The following is a 7,225-nucleotide window of genomic DNA, read 5'->3' as shown; positions in this document are numbered from 1 at the left end:
AAGAGAAAAACCATGCCCAGGGGAATGGCCACATCACAATCCCTACTTCTCCATTTTACTCTTAGGATGTCAGGCACCACACTCATGTATCCTGTGTGATTCTCCCGGACCCACCAGGTCTGGGACTCTAACTGCAGATGGCCATGTGGAAATCCAGCACCCTAAGCACCACACCACCCCCTGACCCCACGAAAGTGAATTTAATGAAGTTACTATTTTCAATCTATAGGCAAATTGAAGGGAACCAGCAAGGGACAGTGAAGCACCAAGGATTGTAGCAGGAAGCCATTACTACTTCTGATCCTGAGGGGAGAGAGGCGGCCCGTCAGGAAAGCTGTGCCTGAGAGGAACTATCGGCTACTGTAAGACGGCAGGCAGGAGGAAGGCGGTGTGGGGGGAGAGTGACAGATACACTGCTCTCCTGGCAGGTCCTCCATTAGCCAAGCTCGGAGGACAAGGAGGCCTTTGTGATGTGATCCTTAGAACTCAGCCTCCTGGGACACAGAAAGGCAGGAACAGAGAGATGGTTCTGGTAGGACGAGGGCAAATGACCAGCACATCCCCTAGTAGCCATGCCCATGCATGTCAGTCCAGAAAAGGATCGACTGTCACCTTTCAACCAATCCCTATCAAGGGCATTGACCTAGAGCCACGATTTAACTTTAACTCACATGGGAGAGGGATAGACTCCCAAATAAAATTGGGGTTTGACCCAAAAAAGGAGGGAGTACTATCTGCCACACTAAATATCTATATTTATATCTTTAAAATATAAGTTTGACTATTTATTTATTTATTTATTTATTTATTTATTTATTTATTTATTTTGAGAGACTTTTTGCTATAGGGTGCATGCACTCACCAGAGAGACAGAAAAATACAGAAAGCAACCCCCCGGAAGGTGGCCACACTGCAATTCGTTCTCCTCAGCTCCATTTTCTCTCAGGATTTTGGGCATGCATGCACACGTGCCTGGTGTGAGTTTCAAGCCTTGGGGTCCAGGACTCGAACCATATTCAGCCATGTGAGAGTCAAGTACCTTAAACACAATGCCACCTGCTAGCCCCTCTTTTGTTTTTTTAACTGTCCATACCTGGGAAAATACAAACGAGAGAATATTCAAAACATTCTTAGTGGTCTCAATCTAAACGTTTTGGAAAACTTCTATGTATTTATACTTACAAAAACAAAAGACTATCTCGTGGGGATATAAAGGCGGTATGGAGACTAAAGACTGCAAAATATAGATTCACTCCCTTTCTAGTCTAAATGGTGAGGAGCAGATGCCAATTCAAATCATCCTCCAAGGATATTCTCCAGAGCATGGTCTCCTAGAGTTGTGCTGTTTGTTTAAATTCATGATAGAGCATGTTCATGTGCATATGAGAGCGAGAGAGTGAGAGAGAGGAGCCCCCTCCACAGGGTCTGTTCACACTGTGACCCCCTGCCTCCAGCCCTCCCGCCCAGCAGATCTCAGGATGTGGCCTGCCAGCCCAGCGTGTTTCCAGATGACTGAACCAGAGCTCTGACCGGAGGTGGCCGCGTGGGATCCAGCTTCTCTCAAGCAGCACGTTACTTCTGGGCTGTGGCGCTGGCCCTCTAAAGCATTTCCTTGCTTGCTCTGAAAGAGATCATAATGTACAAATCCAATTTAATCCTTGCCCCCAACACAACAGTTATTACACGAGATAAGAAGGCAAACCTAACAGCACTTCCACTAAAAGGCACACTGATTGTGACCTCTTTATTGAAAGACGAACAAGCCAGGAAAAGAGACATGTGAACTGCAGCCACACAGACGGCAGCGGAGAGCCATCATCACGTAACTGTCCTATTTGGAATAACTTACCATTTCATCTAAAGGCAGTTGACAGGACATTTAAAACTTTTGCTTCTGTTTCTAAAATGCAGATGTTAGGGCTGTAAGCAATACACTGTGGTCTTGATTTTCTTTGTGACTGTTAAACTTCCAGTTGACTTGCAGGCGATTCTGGTGTGAAAAAACTAGAGAGCGTTACATGAAACCATGGCCCAAAATGACTATCTAGGAATAAAAGAACATCTATCCAATTCTGACAGTACCAGAACCTGGGGACCAAAGGCAACATGGAAGATGTCAGACATCTGGCTTAGTGGAAGGTAAGTGAAGAGGTGTGTGTAAACACCTCAGTGCACATTTCAGCTTGAGAGGTTCCCTGGTGTCTTAGTTGTGGTTTCTTCTGTTTTATTTTGTTTTGGAGAGGTTTTTGCTATAGGGCACGTGCACTCTCCAGAAAGACAGAGAGACAAAGAGACAGAAAGCGAGAAATCACCCCCCAGGTGAATGGCTACACCACAATCCCTTCTCCTCCATTCTCCTCTCGGGATCTTGGGCATGCATGCACACGCGCCCCACGGAGTTTAAGCCACCAGGTCCGAGACTCAAACCGTGGTCGACTATGTGGGAGTTCAGCAACATAGCCATTACGCTAACTGCTGGTCCCAGTCGTGTTTTAACTAAAAGGAAAATGGCAGCTAACACTTCGGCACCAGAAAAGTATTAGCACATCTTTAGCTCAGTGTTCTAGCTACTAATTATATTAACGGTATAATTATTTGTTAATGCAAATATAGCCTTTTATCCCGATAGCAAACAACTGTATAAGAATCACACAGAACAGAGCAGGTGGCGTACTGGTTAAGGCACTCAGCTCCCACATGGTCAACTGAGGGTCTCGTCCTAGGCCCAGCGACTTGAAACTCAGCCAGGCACATACGTGTGCATACCCAAAATCCCAAGAAGAGAATGAAGGAGAAAATATTGTGGCGTGGCCATCTCCCTTGAGAGATGATTTCTTGCTTTCTGTCTCTCTGTCTCTGGCAAATGCACATGCCCTATAGCAAAAATCTCTCCAAAAAAGAAAAAGAAGAATCACACAGAAGCCCTATTATCCCCTCAACCTCCAAAGGAAGTGGAAGATGTCCAGAGTTCTCATTTACTCGCACACATACGCACTTGCGATGGCAATGAAGGTGGGGGGGTTTAGCCATGGTCCTCTAAAACAGAAGCGATTGGCGAAGTGGCCAGTTGCTTTCTCAAGCCCAGGTGTTTGCTCCAGCCAACACACATCATTACACTTGTACTGACAAGCTTGTGAGGACACGTTAAGATAATGACCGAAAAGGAAGAAATCATTGGGAGGTGGTTAGAATAGACCGTGGAGGGGAAATGGTGCTTAAGAAGGAAACTGAAGATTGAAAGAGAGACTGACAAAACAAGGTGGGCTTAAACACAGTCTCTGTTCAGGAGAAGAGAATTCAGAAGGAAAGAGGACAGGGTACTTTGGATGTTGGCTTGGCGGGCATGTCAGGCCTAAGAGGTTAGTGAAGATAAGAGAGGAGATCAGAAGATGAACAGACAATAACTCTCAAAAGCCATGGCTTGAAGTTTTAAAGGGCGGGGGAGGGGGGGGATTGGATAATGGAAAGCCAATAGAAGGATCTTAGGTGAACGATTATATTCTTTGTATGAAAGCTGTTCTGGAGACTAATTTGTTCCACCAGGTGCCTGGATGGAGAGACAGAGAAGAGCTGCCCACTTCTTCCCCCGTCTCAGCATGAAAGAGACATGCAGCTTCTTCTGAGCACCCAAAGTAAGAGCTATTCCCAAGGGTCTCAAACATTGAAAAATGTGGGGGCCTGAGGGCCGGCAGGTGGCATGGTGGTTAAGGGCACTGAACTCCCAGACTGCCAACCGTGGTTCGAGTCCCAGACCAAGAGGCTTGTTGTCTCACTTTTCCTCTCTCTCTCACTCTGTCCCTCTCTGGTCAAATTAAATACATACATACATACAAGTTAAATAATTCTTTAATGAAAAGAAAAGAATAAAGTGGGAGCTAGGGCCAGCAGGTGGCATACTGGTTAAGGTGCTGGACTCCCACATGGCTAACCACAGTTCAAGTCTCGAACCTGGTGGCTTACTCTCTCACTTTCTCTCTCTCTCCTTCTCTTGTCAAATTAAAAAATAATAACAAATAAAATTAAATAAATATTTTAAAAGAAAGAAAAAAAGAAATGGGAGCCAAGTTGATGCCGCTGTCTGAACCTAGTGGACAGGTAAGATCATAGATCCACAGACAGTACCAGGAAATCCGAAGGGGCAGGAGGGTTGAAACAGAAGCCTGGGAGTACTTCCACTGCTGTCTTTAATTTGGGGTGACTCTAAAGCATTCGAGAGGAAGTGGCCCAGCCATAGAAAGTGCTTCCTCTCAATGTGAGAACGGTTTAGCTTTGTTGCCCCTGAATTTAGCTACTTCGGAAACATAAAAAGCAAATTCCATGCCAAGCAAGAAAGGTCTGTATGCAATTCACAGAACACTATGCGTAAAGGAAGCTGAGCAGATACTGACGTTTAAAACAAAAAATTTGCATCTATAATTAACTTAGGTTTATCTTCAATTTAGTTTTCCTGTTCGACTTCCAGAATATTTTAACTGTAAGAAAGATCCTGCATTTAAAAAAAGAGAGAGAGAGAAAACACTGTAATAAGAAAATCTGGTACTACTTTGTGAATCAACTTTTTAAATAGGCATAAATATTTCCATGTGTTAGCATGCCACTGTTCGCCATGTACTGCGTTTTACTTACCGCTCTCTCTGCAGCCAGACTCAACCGGCTGCTAGAGCGCTCTTTCTGTGAGGGCCTAAGGAAAGCCCTAAAGAGTTAGAAGTCCAAGAGATTTGGGACAATGGTACAGTGGTAAGAAGCAATGCTCTGCTAGGCAACCCACCTGGAAAGGTGGCTGGCCCAGGTTCAGAGACCGCCCAGGTATGCCGAGCACATACTTGCCTGCGATCCGAAGCTGGTTGAAGACTGGGAATGGATCGCACCCTGTTGAGGGTGCCAACTCTCACTCACTCTCTGTCTGTCTTTCTAGCTCATGGAATAAATAAACAGACAAATGAACTAACTTTAAAAGCAAACAAACAAACACCTCTGCCTGTGGGGAAGATTTTCTCTTGCCAGTACCTACTTCAGTTTACACTCACATGCTGAGCCAATCCATCTAGACAAAGCATAGATTTCTTCCTGTCATCTGGTTGTGTCAGCTCTGTGCTAGGCCGTGTTCTCCAGTGGAACAGAATCAACGGAATCCTGTTCATTTTATTAGAGAAAGAGACAGAGATCGGTTGCCTCGAAGGAATTGATTCATGTAATTATGAGGGCGGGGAAGCCCCGGCTCTGCAGGAGAGCCTGTCAGGCTGTAACCCAGGGAAGAGCTGATGTTCAGTCCTGTCTGAAGGGTGGTCTGGGGGTAGATGCCTTCTTCCTGGGGAGACCACAGTCTTTTTTCTCCTAAGACATCCAACTGATTGAATAAGGCCACTCACATTATAAAGGATCATCTTTATTCAGTCTATTTAAGTGTTAATCTCAAGGAAAAAGTAAAGAAAGAACTTCATAACAGCATCTAGACTAGAGTTTCACTGAGTACCTGGGTACCTTGGTCCAGCCAACTCCCACACTTGGTCACCTGTGGGGGAGCTGAGCAGTAGGGCACTGTGTACCCTAGCCTGGGTTTGTTCTAGAGCTTTCCCATCCCAGGCCTTGCTGGAAGCTGGAAGCCTTCTTGTTACCTGGCATTTGGGCCAAAACAGTATTCCCAGGTGTGGACTACGCTACCTCCAGAACCTGAGCACACTTCCCTGGCAACATGCTTCTTTTCAGGGATAAGGAGTACAGATGCAGCCGTTTATTGTTTATTTTTAAATGTGGTCCCACCATGCCCCTGGCTACTGGACAGCTAAAAACTTACTGAAGTGGCAAATGCTTGTATTCTCAAGAGTTTTTCTCTCAGCCTCTGGAGCACACGTTTCTTACTAAGGTCCCTAGCATCCTAACAACCTCTTGCTTACCCTGCCTAATTGGCATGATGCTTTTTATGCCGTCCATCACTGTGATTTTCAGAGATAATACTGTCTCTGAAAGGTGAGAGAGATGGTTCATGTAGCCTGGAGGCAAAACAGCCAATACATTGGGTCAACAGAAAAGTCATGACGTATTTTTCAGGTATTCTATGCAAAAATGTATCATGACTTTTCCGATGAACCAATATCTTGTTAGCCGTTCCATCTGAATAGCACCTATTTCTTCTCCTCTTCTTGACTGGCACAGAGGCATTTGCCACACGGTCCCTGGGGCCATATTTTTCTTCCAGAGCAGAGCTATCCAATCAGACACAGCAGCAGTGACAGGGACTATGGTTTGGTTGGACTTTTGGTCCTCTACAGCCATTCTTCTAGATACAGCTTGTGCAATCAGTGGATTTACAGTAATAAGTACCATCCCTTTACCACTGAGATTCCTACAGGTGGCATTAATCTCTGTCATCCTTCTATCCCACGGTTCAGTGTCCTCTTATTTTATTTTATTATTTTATTTTTATTTTTATTTTTTTGGAGAGATTTTCACTATAGGGAGCGTGCACTCACCAGACAGACAGAGAGAGACATAGAGACAGAAAGCGAGAAATCACCCCTCCCCCAGGGGGGAGGGTCATGCCGCAATCCCTTCTCCTCCATTCTCCTCTCAGGATCTTGGGCACGCATTCACACTCACCCGGCGTGAGTTTTAAGCCACCGGGTCCGAAACGCAAACCACGGTCGACTACATGGGAGTCCAGCGACATAGCCACTACGCTAACTGCTGGTTCCCAGTGTCCTCTTATTTTTACTATTTAGCCAAAAGGAACAATTTTAGCATCTTCTCTTTGGCCTTTTCCACTGGTACCAAGCTAGAACCCGGTGACAGTGTTGCGTGGACTGCCGAGCACGTGAAGCCCAGCAATACAGTCAGAAAAAAAGAAAAAGAAAGAAAGAAAGAAAGAAAGAAAGAAAGAAAGAAAGAAAGAAAGAAAGAAAGACAGACAGACACATCAGGCATGTGTGCATGCATGCCCAAAATCCCAAAAGAAACATGGAAAAGAGATTGTGATGTGGTATATATATTATATATGTATCTTCTTGTATGACACATATATACATATATACATATGTGTCATACAAGAAGATGGTACTATAAGAGACCAAGAACAGAGACTGTCTACCCTACCCTTTCATTCTTTCTAATACCTCGTAAAGGAATTTTTTAAATTAAGGCAAAAAATATTGTGTTGACCCAAAGGACAAATCCAAAAATAAAGCCATTTTCCCGACCTTAAAGGGATAAAGTGTATATTTTTAAAATG

The sequence above is a fragment of the Tupaia chinensis genome, unplaced genomic scaffold (genome assembly GCF_000334495.1).
Source record: "Tupaia chinensis unplaced genomic scaffold, TupChi_1.0 Scaffold000001_1, whole genome shotgun sequence".
Taxonomy (NCBI): Eukaryota; Metazoa; Chordata; class Mammalia; order Scandentia; family Tupaiidae; genus Tupaia; species Tupaia belangeri.
This window is presented reverse-complemented; position numbering follows the sequence as displayed.